A 17,785-nucleotide genomic window follows, 5' to 3' on the forward strand; every position below is an offset into this window, starting at 1 on the left:
TTTAAAATTAAAAAATTTAATGCTTCCTGGTAAACTGGTCAGAATAGGTTATAACACGTCATCTTAATCCCAGTTATCCTTAGTTTTTTTTGTTTTTTTTTTTTGTGTTGCGAACTTATTGCACCAAATGAATATTACATTTTTTGATGATTTTTTTTATAGCAATCCTTGTACGTTATTGGAGCTGAAGCAGGACGGAATTGTGATAGTGTGTATGATAAAATAGTTGCAACTCATGCTTTTATATAATTTTATAATTTATTTATCTATATTTTTTCAGTGAAAATTAAAATATGTATCATTAGCATTTTTATTTTTAAAGATAAAATATCTTTACACGAACTCTCGTATATCAAACTCTCGTAAATCACAGCTTTAATCTGGTGAGTGGAAGTATTCGAATTGTGTTTCTGGTAAGCAATGCCCTACTATTGGCTCTCTACTCATAACATGTCTGGATGAGTTATTCACAGGCATATTCCTAGGCTCAACACGCACCGCAACAGATGTGCACACATACATGTGTAACGAATCGTACGCGTCAACTTGTCTGTTAAGAGTGCGCAAGGGCAAAAGCGTAGACGGTATGGTGCGATCAACAATGGGTAGGTATCTAGTAGACTTGTAGTAAGCAGAAAACCCATATAAGCCAATACAAGTATAATCTTTTGCAATAGAATTCTCATCCCTCGTCCATTCATCATCTACGCTGTGCTGTACTAGCACACACCTGAGCTACAGATGCAATTATGTGCGCTCCTGTGGATTCTTACTGCGCAGTTATTTGTGAAATGTGAAGTGATTCCACGAAGTTGAAAAATTTTAAGACTTTTCTCATTCCATACACGTTTAAGTACCTTTGGCTGGATTCAGCAAGGACTTATTTAAATGAGCTGTTTCTAATTTGTATGTATTGTGTTTGTAATGCTACTTCATCTGATTGCAGACGAGAGATCTTTCGTTTTAAACGAACACCTGTATCTAATGACAGTTAGATAAATACGATTATTTCCTATATTTGTTTCAAGAACTAACATATCTAATATAATACTTTCATTTCACAACTAACTGAAATGAAGGATATGATATGTAGTTAATTCGCCAATACAATCTGCCGTTAAGATATGATAAAGATTAAATTTAAATCATATGTAATTATTATGTCTGAAATATATTTATTTTTCCAAAAAAAAAAAATGAAAAATGTCACAACATTATTTTGACGGAAAACATATTAAAATTGAAAAAAGAAAATATATATCTCTATATCAAAAAAAAAAAAATATGTATATATATGTATATATATTTAAGGGAACATATTTAGTGAAATGTACGTCACCATTCTCAATTAAAATTTTTGTATTCGATTAGTATTAAAATTAATTTTATATAAATAAAAAGTGACCGCAATATAATATTAAGAAATTTAGCACAATACACTACAGCAATAAATTAGTCAATTGTTAGAAGAGGCAAAACTAACGAGTATAAGATCCATTATTTTCAACAAAAAATTCGAATAATTTACATCAAAATCTTAAGTTCACCTTAATAACGAAGGAGAACTTATCAGACTCTAGGGAATTGACCCAACAGAACTACCAAATAGAAGTTATATTTGGTGTTTATAGAATATATAATATCATTAATCTTTAATATATTACACTGTAACTATATATTATTTTTCTTGGATTCGTTAGCACAGGTGAAGTTAAGCATCATACCTTTATTAAAGTCATAAGATTTACTAATGATTATTGATAGATTAAAAATGAATTAAAATAAATAAAACAAAAAATCTTACATCATTCCAGTTTGTGTCAAAGCCAAATATTATATTGAGGTTTTTCCAAGTCAGTGCAACTGGACACTTTTACTCTATGTTAGCTGGGAAGTTTCTATAGAGTCCCTGCTTTTTGTTTGACTAATTCATGTATTCTTCATCAGTTTCGCTAATTATTTGATGACTGATCTAAGATCTGCATACCGCCCCGGTTAGTGATTGCTCTGAGTTTAGATAGTACTATGTAGGACAACCTGTCAGTTTTCGCTTATAGCTTCGGGCTCTGTCTCTTATATATTTTTTGACCGGGTCGATTCTGAGGTCTCTTAGCATGTCATTCGTACGGAGCCAAGTTAACCCTCTTCTTATATACCAATAATATCTTATTAACTCATTTATAAGTTATTTATAAGTTCTAAAACAATTTGGAGAAATAATTTATATCAAGCAGTACGGTCAACAAATCCATATTCTACTCATATACATATATATCCTGAATAACTTTTATGAACATAAAAAGCAGATATATTTTATTATAATTATTATATTATAATTAATATAGTATTATTATATAGTTATATTATTTAATTATTCACAAGAACTATTAAATTTCCATTCAAATAAAAGTTCTTAATAATATTAAATAATTCGTGCCTGAATTCTCAAAGAAAACCTTAACTGATTCAAATCACTTAGTCCTATTGTTTATATACGAGTATAATTAGCGGAGTGCACAAAAATATATCTATTACTAAAATGTGAACTTTTTACGTTGGGATGTATATTCGTAAAAACAAAATATTACGTCTACAAAAATTTTTGAATTTTTAGATATATTTATATAGGTAACATTAGGTTTAAGATAACTGGAGTCTGTATGGAATCCATTAGTAACATTTACTAAAGCCAGGAATCCGTAAAGGGCGCTACGACTCATATTAAAAATGTGCTTATAACAACATCAAATTATTTTACTGTTTCAATTTTACCGATAATACAATCGAAAATGTTTAAATATATATATATATATTACAGCCATCAACATTACTAGTAATGATACAAGCAAAGCCTTGTCTTTTAGATGACTCGTTTATTTGAGGAACATACCATGATATATAAAATGTTATAAATGTAAGACCCCTTGCTTCTTGTGATCCTTTTAGATTACATGTAATCAATGATTTTGCTGGATGTGACATATATTTGTATTGTCAGGCTAAAGAGCTGGTTCGTCCTTGCAATTACGATAAGGTATCCTTTCTCAGCAGAACAGAATTGAGGCTGCTGTTGGGATATTTAACAGGTCTCCACGGACTGCGTTATCACTTCAACAAAATGGGTCTGTTCGAAGAGATAGATTGTCGTCTCGGCTTAAAAGCAGACGAACCTCCAGTCACAGTCTTTGTGCCTGTTCAGCCTTGATCTGGGCCAGGAAGAGGTCACTGGGTCGAGAATTATTTCTCCCTTCTGACATTAGAAGAATATGTGCGGCTGATATTTTGACTTTCATGCGAAGAGCGGAATGTGTTCTGCTTGGTTAGGGTCTGTAGCAGCACAAAGGATCAACAATGATTGCAGTGCACCGTTCCGTTAGGAGACGGTACCCTGTCTATTTCTATATTCTATATAAATACAAAAATAATAGAGTTCTGTTTACTTAATATTTAATCAAATTATTTGTTGTTGTAAATAATATATCTTTTTTCCGTGCTCTATACTCTGACTAGAAGTAATAATGCATAGCAGTAACTAGCAATATTCAATGTTCATATATAAGTTAACAAGGAACTAAAAATAATAAACAATATATTTATTATTATTGAATAAATGAACATAAGAAGTTGGAAAACAAAAGCAAAAAACAGAGAAGAATGGAAGGATGTTGTTAAACAGGCTTAGGTCCTACATGGACTGTATACTCACGAATGATGTAGACGATGATGATATTATTATGAAACAGAAGGAATTTTTTTTACCTTATAAAGGAGATTTGTTGAGTTACTAATAGATGAAGAGATATTTATTAATAATATTAAGTAGAAAATTGAAAATCAATGTTCATTAGAATAATATAAGAATTATAATAATAATAATAATATAATATAATAATAATAAGATATAATATAAATATAATAATAAGAATTATTAATTATTAATAATTGTACTAAAATAAAAATATATATATATACCTTCATTAAAAGTAAAGTAAGTTTAAAAAAAAAAAATGAATACTATATATTCAATTCACACCCTTGCCTCAAGCACGTACTAAGTGCATTTGGCTTGGGTTTCTATAAAATTCCACCTATACACATACTTGTATTTGATGCAAGTCCATATACCCTCCTCTCGAAAATCTTCTTTTCGACATGAAAGCACGTCAGTCATGCCTTACTCGAATCGCTTTCTATTGAATATCAAAACTCAACTGTTGGACAGATACCCTACAAATATTTAAATGCAAATACAAACTTAATCAAGCCGTTAGTTAAAACCGTTTCCATTATTCTTTTAGAGTTTTGAAGTTCATCTAACTGTGTGCTCTGAGTGCCCACAATTTGCTTAGGTATTTGCTTAGTCACTTGGTTACTAATTGGTGTCTAAAACCAAACAAACAGACCTCTTCAATTTCATTTTTTCAATGGATCAATTTGGATATTTTCGGCTCTAAAAGTTAAATATACTTTCGTTTTAGGCCATACAAAGGCGGAGGAACCATTTATTTAAACTCCTATAATAGAAGTAAGGAAATAAATTAAAAAACAAAAAAACAAAAGAGTTTTAGAATTGCGAGGATTGCGAACGAAAACTTGAGCAGTAAAGGTGAGCTATGCAAAGCAATCACTACCCAAAACTGTATTTTTATTTGTGCTGGAGGATTGTTTTGTGTGGGAATTATTTCGTGAAATAAAATAGAAAAATATTCCTATGTATTTCTAATGTTTCATAGCACAATATTATTTGCACAAAGTGCCAATGGCACATGTGCCTAAATCTATGGAAAGGTGACTAAGTGAACTGTATAGGAAATGCCACAAAACCTGACTCATGTTTTTTATGATTTGTTACATATTATAACAAAGCTAATCTGTGATAATGAAATTATAAGATATGAGAACCTACAAAGTAAGGGTACCAATATGGCAGGAAAACTGCTATTGATCTTACAAACTTTAAGAACTTAGCAAGCAAGCAAAGCCCACACTGTTTTTATGAAGAAGTTCTTGCTTATCGATGAGCTCTTGTTCTTTACGTTCTGATTCACATGAAACTACACAGTATCACAGAGTGTTATAAAAACTATTACTTCTACTAAACAAATGTATAAGGACAAAGCATCAGTATGGACCATTTTATTAAGAAGAGCAGTGACAGCAGATCTAGACTGATAAGTAATACGCGGTAAGTCTCAGCTCCTATTTTAATAGGTACACATATCAGATCCTTTGTTTCATAGTTTCATTTCCATACAAAACAGCTTTTTGCTGTATTAGATAGATCCATATTACCACGGCTATAAAAAGTCAGTTAGGTAAAATATTAGGAATTGAATCTTATTATTTTCTATTCCATATAAAGCTGAAATTTGTGAAATCTTTAATAAATCCATGATATTAAAACGGAATCTCATCTAGTTTCAACTGAAGAAAGTCAATCTCTATGTGTAAATTAATTTATCAGTTCATAACTCTGACGATTACTTAAAATATAATATTATTGCCATTGTTTTCCGATTGATATGCAATCATCAATTATATTTATTTATATTGATCAGTTAGTTTAAAATAAGATTCCGGTTTACTTAATTTTTGGTTTAACTAATACTTACAAGTTTTCCCCACTGTATAATTATCAGAAATTCAACATCTAAAAAAAGACTACTATTCGATCTTGGTTTGATAAAAGCTTCAGTTATGTTAACAGTCAAGAAAAAATTTTAAAGATAGTCTTCAATAAAATAATGATTTATCGTATCGTGAATATTAGCATAAACATATGTGTCAAAAAGGGAGAACTTTCTTTGTCAAGAGCTTAAAACTCAGATTGAATGTGAAACAAAGTTTCCAAATTTTGTATTTGACAAATTTTTTTGTTGAGATCTTATCAGAATTCACAGTTTTTCGCCTAACGTAAATTATGGATCTGAAATTTTTTTAGAATATGTTTCAATACGATTAATAAGAACTTTAATTTCCAAGAGACCAATTATGCTTGATTAACTATTTCGTAACATATCCATCAGCAACCTTAAGTCTGTTCTGCTGAGGAAGGATACCTTACCGCAACTGTAGGGATGAACTAGCTCTTTAGCCTGACAGTTACTTGAAATATCGTGCCAGTAGTGGCTTTCCTTGATTGAAAATCATTTTTCAATCAGAGACCAACTTAATTTATTATTTGGGTCCGATCCAGAGTTGAATGGCAGATACTGACCTCGCAAGATTGTCCACAGACTCATTACCAATGATTCTTGTGTGACCAGGCATCCAGCAAAGCATCAGTTTGTTATTGCTTACCAGCTGCTGCAGTGTGTCATAGAAGTCTAACAGAAGCTTTGAGGAAAACTTAAAGGAGGATAATGCTTTTATTGCTGCTTCGTATAGTAAAAAGGACTCTAAATTTTGTTAAAATCTGAAGATATTTTTATAAACATTAAAAAAATATTTGTACTACTTCAGGAGACAAATCTTCAACCTGCAAACGAAGTCAACTTAGAGTTATTAAAAATTTTTATTCCGAAGATTAAAAGCTATTAAAGTTTAATTATAAAAAAAATTGAGAACATAACGCTCTTCATCAAAAGTCACCACTATTTATTTAATTAAATAAATCAAATTTAAATTTGGTGCGGTTTTTTGGGATTGAATTCATTTTTAAAGTACCACTCTACGATTGTTGTCTTCTTTTGTCATCGTATACCTCATCATACGAATAATGAGACATGGGTGGTCTCATCACCCATAATGATGCACTGCATGAATGTTTTGTCTAAAAAATTAAAAAATCGTCGACAATGTGAATTCGCGGACAGTACTAATTCGCAGTTCACGCAAACAGCTGCTGTAAACAAACTAATCCCCAGACGATGCTAAAAATCGACATGGTAGCCATCAGGAGTGCTTCCAATATGGAAAATAAATTTTGTTTCATTTATCTCAAGTGCAGGTCGTTTAAAATATAAATTTTTTATATTTTTGTGGACACAATGCACATCCTGAAATTGATTCATAACATCGACCTAAAAGAGACAGTTTTAAAAGTTTATAGTTAATATTATCTTTGGTTTGTTTTCACTACTATTACGACTACATTACGACATACTATATATAATATTTCATACCCTCTTCACGTTATTGTAAAGGGTATTATGGTAAGAAAACGATTAATGTGTGGAATTAGCTTTAGCTACTTAACATAATGTGAACTACCCTCTCGCACATTCGTCTTTCGCTTCTGCATACCGAGATATTTTGTTACCTATAAAATATTATTAAACTTTACTTGTCGCTTCATATGAATCTCGAATTTTGTATAAAACATAAATTCATTTTAAGTTTTTATGTTTCCATGTACATGTTGGCACCATAAATCATAGCTAGTAAGGTCGTGTTTTCTCTTAAAAATAATTGCTTCCAAACTTTGTTCGTCGAATCCATTTGGTTTCTGAAAAGACAGTTTTTCCTGAATTTACCTTTTTGTTAATGCCATACCTTACACTGAAAACATAAATTTCAACGCCAAGACAAATTTCACAAATTTAAGACACATTCCCACACCATCTCCTTCGGTCTTCCTCATCTCCTTCGGTGTGTACACAATTTTCTTGCGGAAATATTTATAAGTACGCGAAACATGAAAACTCAAAGAAACCCCCGTTGATTTTGACTATTTGCAGGATTGTCTGCAATTTGCTAAGATTACTCAGATTCGTTTATACAATAAATATACTAAAGTAGTTAGCAGGAGTGGAAGTTAGCTAAGACGTTACGTTGAACAATATTAAATTTTTACTGGAGCTTAAGCTTAAAGATTAATTTTACATCATACAACATATTTGAGATAAACTGCAATAGCTTTCAGTATATAAGTATATATAAAAATTTTTATTAATCAATATTAATATTGGTTGAATCTGGAAAAGATTTCCTTCAAACTTAAGCACTTTTTTGAAGTAATAAAAAGTACTTTCATAAAACAAAAAAAAAAAACTTCAAAGAGATTATCATATATGACCAACTTAATAGGATTCGAAATACTCTTTATACTTCACACATATAGTGAGAAAAGGGTACAGTAAGTTTATGAAAATGTTTGTAACGCAGTGAAAGAGGCATTGGACACTATTATATACATACATATTATTCATTGAAATGACAAATTAAATCGTTTTAGTGATATTTGTCTCTGTGTCATAACATAATCCCTAACGAACAAAGCTAGTTAAAGGAGTTTTGGCTAGATCTTATAAATGCAAACAGATTAACTTTAAATATGAAAAATGTATGGTTGGCTACATACTTCTTCTTCTTCTTATTTGGCATTACAGTTCAGTGTGAACCTATACCTCCCTTCCGATTTGCCTCCAGCTGTCCCGATCTTCTGCTACTCTCTTTCAGTCCAGTACTCCAATCGTTCTTGTTTCACCATACACGTTCTCATTCCATCCTGTTCTTAGCCTGCCTTTGTGCCTGGTTTTTATCGGTTTTGCGTTGTTTATGCCGCTCGGCTTTCTCTCTGGGGTCGCATTTTTACTACATAAACAACATATAATCTTCACTTAACTGACTGATGAAAATAAACTCACATTAGATAACTTTCATCACACGAATAGGAAAGAGTGGTGAACATAAGTTAATGTTGCATACTGCATCTTGAAAAATTTAAAAAAGCAAGTGGTCTTTACAAAATAATGTATAAAAAACTGTAAAACTTGTCATATATCTTGTTGTTAAAGAAAGTCAGTTGAAATATTTAGCGAACAACTTTACAAATAGTTTATATCTGATACTCAGAAGTTTCATAACTAAAGACCCAGCAAAAAGTATAGCACTTTGAAAAGATAGTTTAGATATTCACCTATGTAGGATCTATTAAGTGTTTTATTACCGATAAATCCTTCCTATTTTGAAACTTTAACGGATTTTATTTTGTTCGTAAAAACTTATTTCAATATAATGTTAGTGCAGTTTTGTAAAAACTTAAAAATAGTTGTTAGCTTATTTTCTTCAACCTATATGTTGCCTATTTTGTCAAGACCAAAATAGTCAGATAAAATGTAAGACAGAGCTTCCACAACTTTGACGTCAATAAATGTTTATTTTCGGCAGTTTTTAAGACCATATCTAAGCTCCCAGTTTAACAAACGATTTATGATGATCTGAAGATTTTCCAAAATTTAAATAAGTATCACGGAGAGTCCAACTATCTCGTTATGCTTGGTTAATAATTTGGCAATTTTTTTAAATAAAAGGGAAAAACAGTCTACTAAATCTTATCCACTAAAATTTGTATTTCTGGGATGCTACTGTACTATGAGAGCGTTATTTTTTTTTGGAGTGCTAACTTGTTGTGAATGTAAACTAACTTGGAGATAAAATCGTTTTTGATTGACAAGTAATCTGCATATTCAGTGATAGTTGCATCATTATAGTTTTGTAGATGCTAAGGACCATATTGAAATTTATATAAAATTGAAATAAAGAAATTAGTTTTTCTTATTATCTTAATATATAATTATAATAAGATTTCTGTATTACTCTCTTAACTACTCGGCACTACAAACTTCAGAAGCACATATTTCTAACTAAAGAACTGTCAAAAAATCTTATTAGAATTAATATTAGAGTTAAAATATTTCTATACTACAATTATGTTTTTAAGAAATAAAGTATCCAAATTTTAAAGTTTCTATGGACATATAAAAAATTAAAGAAAATATTGTGTCGTAGAATTAAAGTCCTTCATGGCCCTTATGGCGTCCATGGCTTTCATGGACCTCATAAGCTAATATGGAAATTAGTATTGAAATCAAATGTATGGACTTCATTTAAGAGTAAATGAACATTAGATCTTTTTCATTGACAAAGTATAAATTCTCAAAACTATTCAAAATTTTTATATTGGTTCACAGTCAATGCACTCTATAGGTTTTAAAATACTTCCAACCTTTTTATATAGAAATTAGCACCAAAACATTTGGTTTTTATTTAAATCTTTAAAAAGTCGAGATCAGATCTATTCTGTTAATAATGAATAATTTTTCAAAGCTATTCAAAAATCTTTTTAAGAAAATTGATATCCCAGCCGAAGAACTTCATTTCATATGAGAGACATTTAACTACAAGCCTTTTTTCCTAATAATATGTTAGATAATATGTCATATAAACATACTATATAAAACAGATATTGTAAGAGTAGAATATTCTTCTGTCATCTTTGGTTTTATTCATCGTAACAATATCGCTTGAATGTGGTACCTTCAAAATCCTTATGCCAGCTGCTAAAGAATGACGATTTCTCGCTGTGATGCAATTACCTCTTGCTGTAGTTATATCTCTATTTTCATTTATCTCCATGCTTGAATATCGGTTGAGTGCTATTCTCAGTGACTGAAGGACAGTACGGACATGTTTATAAAACGAGCCGCTCGTTCCGTGGTAGACGCCCGCTTGTAGCCGCTTATACCATGGCGAAGAGACGCTACAAATGCTTATTAATCGCCATTGGTCCACACTTGTAAACTGACTACTCTTCCGCCTCTCTATAAGCACTCTTTTAAGCCTTTAGACTTAAAATGTTGGAATGGCTTTAAAAGAGCTCCTTCTCTTGTTGGCACTGGCCAAGAATCTCACACGGGTTGAGTACCATGTTTTCATCATGATTGTTCGGGTTTCCACGATGCACCACATAGAGGTAAGAGTAGTAATTGAGAACATTCGTGAAAGGACTGTTCACCTTCTGCACCTTAAGAGCAGAATATAACGTTATACAATAATAGATTCGTAAAATATATATATATATAATTTGGATAACATTTTATACAATTGTATGTGTTAGTTATTAATAAAAAAGTAATAGAGGCGTTCTTTGTTTTCTCAGAGTTTAATTATTAAACAGCAAGTAAGATAGAGTAAGGTAGGTTGTATATCTTTAAAGTGACATATGAAGATGTAAACCGAAGCTTGCCATATTCGACAGTATGTATGGTATATTCTATTTAAAGAATAGCATTCCTTAAATTCATTTGAAAAGAGAATATTATTTTTTTGTATAAGAAACCTATAAATAAACCTTCAACTACGATCAATTTAAAAGGATTCGATACGAGTTTTTTTTATTACATCTGAAATTCGTATTAATAATATCCAGGCATGAATTTTGTGTGGAAAATATTCATATATGCGGTAAAATAATTTGCCATGCCACACATCGTACCCTAACTCATTAACGGTTGCAAATGAAAGCTTTGTGTAATCTACGAGCAAATACAGACAAAAGGATGGATGTGTGTTAGACTTAAAGGGCCGTGGAAGAAATCACATGTTGTTCCTTTCGACTTAAAAAATTGCATGACATAAAATTATAAACAAAAATGCAAGCAAAGTTATTACACCAGGATATTTATCGAATTCTAAACCGAACATAACCGAACCACAAAACAATCAATCATTTCCAACCGAAAGGGGAAAGTTTATGTGCGTGTTAAAATTGGCTTAAACCGTCAGCACACAGAGTATACACAGAGTATTTGAGGAATAGAAAAGCAAAAGTAGCAATATCACACAACATCATCGGCGTTATGGTAATGTAACTGATGAAACGCGTACAATATATCAGAGCATAATGATTCCTAAGTTCATAATCATCGCCAACATTAACGTCACCATTAAAAGAAACAACATTGTATCAGTAAACGTGCCACCCCCTACTTATCGATTTATCATAAAAAAGGACACAAAATGTAAATGAGCCAAATCCCCTTTCAATCCTTAGTTTAAATTGAATAAAAAATTCAATGAAAAAAATTAATAATTATAATATTCGTCATGAATAATTCTTTTTAGCATTAGGGTGAAAAACATTAATTATCCATGGAAATTTATTGCCTCTGAATGCTGGCAGTATTTAAATTGACCATCATCTTAAGGTTTTTATAACCGAACTGATTGTCAGAGTGCCTTTGAGAAGTGACAGACACGTCAAATGCGGTTGAGTCACTATGACAGAGCATGGCCGACAAACGACGCCAAAGAGACACGTGCAGGACATAGTCGCATTTAATCAAAGTAATGAATATTTAAAGGATATCATAAAATATGGTCCCTGCAAAGGTAATGAGATGATATGTCAGTACCAAACCACGCAGCGATTGCTTAGCTCATCATTATCATCATAATCATCACAACATTACCGTCCTGCATTCTGCTTTCTCACAATGTTACTTTCGTATCTACTTTTACCCTTGAGCAAATGCTGTCAGTAAATTATGTGGGTGTGGTCGCAGTTGAGCAAATTTTATGGCGATATTGGCTACCGGTTGCGTGGTATCTTATCTCACGCATAAACTATGTTAATGGTCCAACATACACTGAGGTGGCAATATGATGGCAATATGATATGATGAGATGAAATAAATGTATGTATATTACAAATGAGACTAGAGCTTAAACAGCATTATGGTGTATAGTGCGACACATAGTACACAACATATAAAAATTTAAAAAAATTTAACAAATTTGAAAAGTATCTTGACACGAATCGTCCGTCGTTCAGGTTTCGAATGTGCTGAAATTTCTACTTAATGTTGAAATAAAAATTGTAACCTAAAATCATTGTATAAATATAATTTTACTGATTAAAAATGAAATCAGTAAAAAAATCTTAAATATTTTTATAAAATATTTGTAGAAAACATACTTAGAAGAACGTAAGGAAAGGAATGATGTAGTTCCGCCATTTTGTCCTAATATCACTAGCTACCAGATGAAACTGCGCCACTGGCAGCACAAGTAACAAGGAGCGAGGAACGAGGAACGAGGCACGAGAATTGAGAAACGAGGAATGAGGTATACGGAATGAGAGATGAGGAATATACCTTACTAAAGCACTGCATTGGTTAAAATCGAGTTGAAGCTTTCAAGCACATGAATGAAGGAGCACAGGACGCGAAATTATATTTGCGTTACTCCTGTTGTTGTGTTCGCTTTTCGAATAGTAGAGTATGTTCATGTATTTTAAAATGATAATAAATAATTGAGCAGGGGCATAACGAAAATCAAAACAAAATGAAAACAGTTTCAAGTCCATCGGTGTACGAAGTTAGATAAACGGATTAAGAGCAACTCAGCACATGCCTTCACAAATAACCCCACTTACCCTCAATACATTTTCAGCACACAAGTACTACACTACAACAATAATGACAAACGTAAAGCACCAATCGATATCCCATTACGTTTACAATTTAATGAAAAGGCAAAATGCGCATTCAGTAAACCGACAGTGAAGGTAAGTTAATGCCCAACACCACATCCAAAATTCAGTTTAATCTACTTCAATTAAAGAACGGACTCTTCTCTTACCACTCAACCGACCGTAGGAGAGGTACTTACAGTCGGCAACAATTTTATAGGCAACTTTAATTTATAAGTGGAGGACAAAACGCTTATCTACCGCATACTTACGATAACATAAATTATATATCTCATAGAATTGACGCTAATATAGCAAAAATTGTATAATTTTTTAATAAAACTAGTTAAAATCGTATAAAATGATTAGCACATATGCATATAGGATATATAGGTGATTAATGTAATATAAGATTGATAACGGGTTTCATTACAAGTCATTATGGCCTAAAATATTGCCTTCATAAACTACGATTCTCTGTTAAATCGGATTGCAGATTATGGCTCGAAGTTGAGAAAACTACCATGCATATTCTTTGTGAATGTCCAGCTTTAATAACGCTCAGAAGAAACTTGTTTCATCTGAAATCTTTGTCACCAGAACGGATTAAGAGCTCTTCTCTAGATTCAGTACTGGACTCTGTTCACAAAGATTTAAAGAGCTTTGTGTGATCAATAGTGAAATTAGGACAATTCTGGACGTAGTACCGACTATTGGGCGATTTCAAGTCAAAACTTTTAATAATAATAAGGATAAGTTAAGTAGTAACTTTATCAGGACACGCCGTCTGCAATAAATACCTATACAAAATAGGTATATCCAACACAAGTATTTGCAGATTCTGCTGTGATGAGAAAGTGTCTATGAAATATCTGACCACCAACTGTGATGCACTAGACCACAGAAGAAACAAAATATTAAGAGCATACCAACTAATGGATGAAAACTTTTAATAATAATAATAAGGATAAGTTAAGTAGTAACTTTATCAGGACACGCCGTCTGCAATAAATACCTATACAAAATAGGTATATCCGACACAAGTATTTGCAGATTCTGCTGTGATGAGAAGGAGTCTATGAAACATCTGACCACCAACTGTGGTGCACTAGACCACAGAAGAAACAAAATATTAGTAGCATACCAACTACTGGATGATGATCTTCCGAAGGAGCTGTTTCGATTCCTGGAGATAATGTCTAAATATAAAGGGGTGCACAGTAGATTAAGCTGGTCGTAGTACATACAGGCCCTAGCCTGACCCATAAACCATTACCATTACTAACTTTATTAGAAACATGTACTGATATCATAAAGAAATGTCTAATAATACATCCAAAATGATTTTCTAATAAAGCATTTATAAAAACCTACCAAGTTCAGCAAAACTCCAAACCCACTTAGCCAAACAATAATGTACGAAGAACAAGCGATGGGACGGTATTATGTAACAGAGATAACAGTGAATATAGATGCAGAAGGAAAATCTGTCACCATTGAAATCAATCAATCGACTGTTGAATCGCATCTTATGCGTTCTAGATAAAGATATAATGCTCTTCTTCTAGGTTTCTCAAAAGGAAATTTATTAATTTAAATAATGAAGATAAGTATTTTTTCCTTCTTTCGATAAATTTTTGTCATTTCTCAGTCAGTAACTCACCAAAAAACGGCTCAAAGTATGAAAGTATTGATTTTCGCTAAGTTGAAAAGTAATATATCATATGTGTATTTCTGAAGAGAAGAAAACAGAACATAATCTGATGAAGCAAAATCAGCTAAATACGCTGCATGTAGTAAAGTAACTCATTCAAGGTCATAGGTGAATATAGTTAAGGTATACAAGTGCTTCAAGTTTAACAAGCTATGGACTTTTCTGGATAATAGATCATTTTAAATTTTTTAATCGTAGATAATACATATTCGAATTAATTGTTCGATTTCAGGCTAAGAGCTCGAAAAACATGACACCTTTAAAATTCCACTTCACTTAAAGTATGATCTTCATGTGATTATCCTTACCGTTCGAAACGAATTATTATATAGCGATCAAGATTGGCATATTGTAAGCAATCCAGTTTTCATTACTATAGCTATCAACACTTTTAGGAAAAATCGTTTTACTCACGTCGAACAAAAAGTACTACATATATGTGTAACGTGTAATGCCCATTGAATTTCTTCGAGTCCAGTACGTGTACCCAAATATAACATATCCCAGTTACGGGATATTTTACCTACTACTCTGTTAGGTAGTGAACGCTACATAAAGAAACTGAGTCAACGCTTCTATGATACATATTTAATATGACTACAATTTGGCTTATCATGTAGCAAAAGCAATCATTACTTTTATTTGAGAATGTCAACAATGTCGCTGGTCCAACAGTCCAGGTTGGCATCAAATTTTGGACTGTGTCATTGAGATGTGGAATTTCGTGAACTATTATTGGGACTAACTTTGTTCTAAAATATTTCTCAATTTTTTGTCTTTTTAGATGGTCGTTAACGCTTAAACTTTAATTTCTGCATTATCTCTTATCGTGTATCCAGACTTTGATTCGAATACTGATTTTATTTTACTGTCTTCAACCTCACTTTACCTTCCTGAGCTACAAACGTCGTTAGGTCCAAAATAACTTATATGGAATTTCAAAAACTATCGCCGACATTGACTTCCTTCATTATTCATTTTCATCTTTTTAAAAAACTTAGCCACGACGCTTAGCATATATAAGAATGACTCGTAATAATTTAAATTACATAATGTAATAGCACCATGTATTGCAAACATGTGTCATAACTTTTTTAATATACACTTGGGCTAAAATAATAGTCATCTAATATCTAATGAGTTAACATCTCTTTACCAACTATGAAAACCAATGCTATCCCAATGCGAATTTCAAATGCAGTTTCATAAGGGTTGCCCAGAAATGATGACATGAAAATATAAAATATACAAGCTCAAATTAATTTTTGGAAGAATTCCATAAAAGATGTTCAACTAATTCATCCTCTTCTTCACCAAAACAGAGACTACGAAAACACCGTATTCATGCTGTTCAGGTGTAGTTGCATATCGCCTATAAATGCAAATCCCATATATTCGTCAGTTACCTCTACAAATTCTTTTCTTGAGAAATGCAATATTAAGTAGGCGGTTAGGAGATGTAAAGTCTATCGTCTCCAATGAGCAACACATTTCTCTAGATTACAACTTCCATAATTTTGATCATTTTGACAGGCGTGTTGTGGTACTATTCAAATTTTTTTTTATCTAGTAAGATTTAACGAATCAGTTGCTGAACTCTATGCGTGGATGACGTTAAACACATTAAAAGAATCATAAGCTGTATAAATTTTACACTATTATGGAATGATGAGAGCCATCCTCTATTAATTCTTTGATAAGACTGAGAGTAGATTATGTATAAGTTCCACATAAGACATATAGTGTTCATTAGGTGAACTACAATGTCATATACGAATAATTAAATGGTGACAGATGAATAATTAAATGTATATGCTTTATAGTAATATTAACATTCTTGAGCACATTATCATGTAACGGTTTTATAGATGTGGTCCAATCGGAATTGGAAAACAATACTCCTTTAAACAAAAGATATTTATTAGACAGTTATGTTGAACGTTTGGTTAGAACCATGTAGTGGTCATCAAAATAAGTGACAGAATTAAGTGATTAAAACATATTTTATGATCAGTTGACCAGTTGAGCAGTTAAAACTGCTCTATAACCTTTTCAAAAGTATTTACCTCTGTTTGAAAGACGCTTCAACAGCTTTTGCCATCTGTAAGATCGTTTCATATTTATGTGAAAAAGATCTGCCTCCCACTTTATTACTAAAGTTAAAGTTATTATTTTAGTTATTAATAGTAATGTCTTTTTAATATAGTCCAGAACTCTGGGATAATCTACGGGGAACTTTTATATTGCATTCACTATATAAGCATAACGCCCAAAATTTAAAGCTTAAACTATACAAAAGAGCATTATTATTGTTAATTACTAATTGTATTGTTTATTACTATAAGACAGACCCCATGTGCTGCAAAACATTGAAAAAATTATAGATGGTAAGAGATATGGAGGAGCACTTTAAGTACACGTCATATATGTATGTGTTTAAATGTGGTAACTGACTTCAAAGTACAAGTCTTTATCTACATCTTTTCTACATTGGATAATATTTCTTTTTGTAGGAAATTATTATCGCAAAGATTGTTAAAAATCCTTGTTATGAAACTATATACTAGAAATTGTACTGTATCAGTGTACATTGCTAAGAGCTTTCATCAGTAGTGACATTTTTTATTGGATCTTGTTGCAACTGGTTACAGTCTAGAATTGATTATTATTAACAGTCTAGTTATGTTCTATAATCGTAGCTTTGTGAAAGATAACCCAATAGCTACAACCATAGATTCTATTCGCATCTATATAATATATATTTTTAAAATAGGCAATTTTTTGAAATAAATGATTTCACGTTTGTACAGTAAACGTGGATATTTGTATATATACTTACCTACAAGCTTTATTTGCAAGAGTGATATGTAGAGGTA

The sequence above is a fragment of the Teleopsis dalmanni genome, chromosome X, assembly GCF_002237135.1.
Source record: "Teleopsis dalmanni isolate 2A chromosome X, ASM223713v2, whole genome shotgun sequence".
In the NCBI taxonomy this organism is placed as follows: domain Eukaryota; kingdom Metazoa; phylum Arthropoda; class Insecta; order Diptera; family Diopsidae; genus Teleopsis; species Teleopsis dalmanni.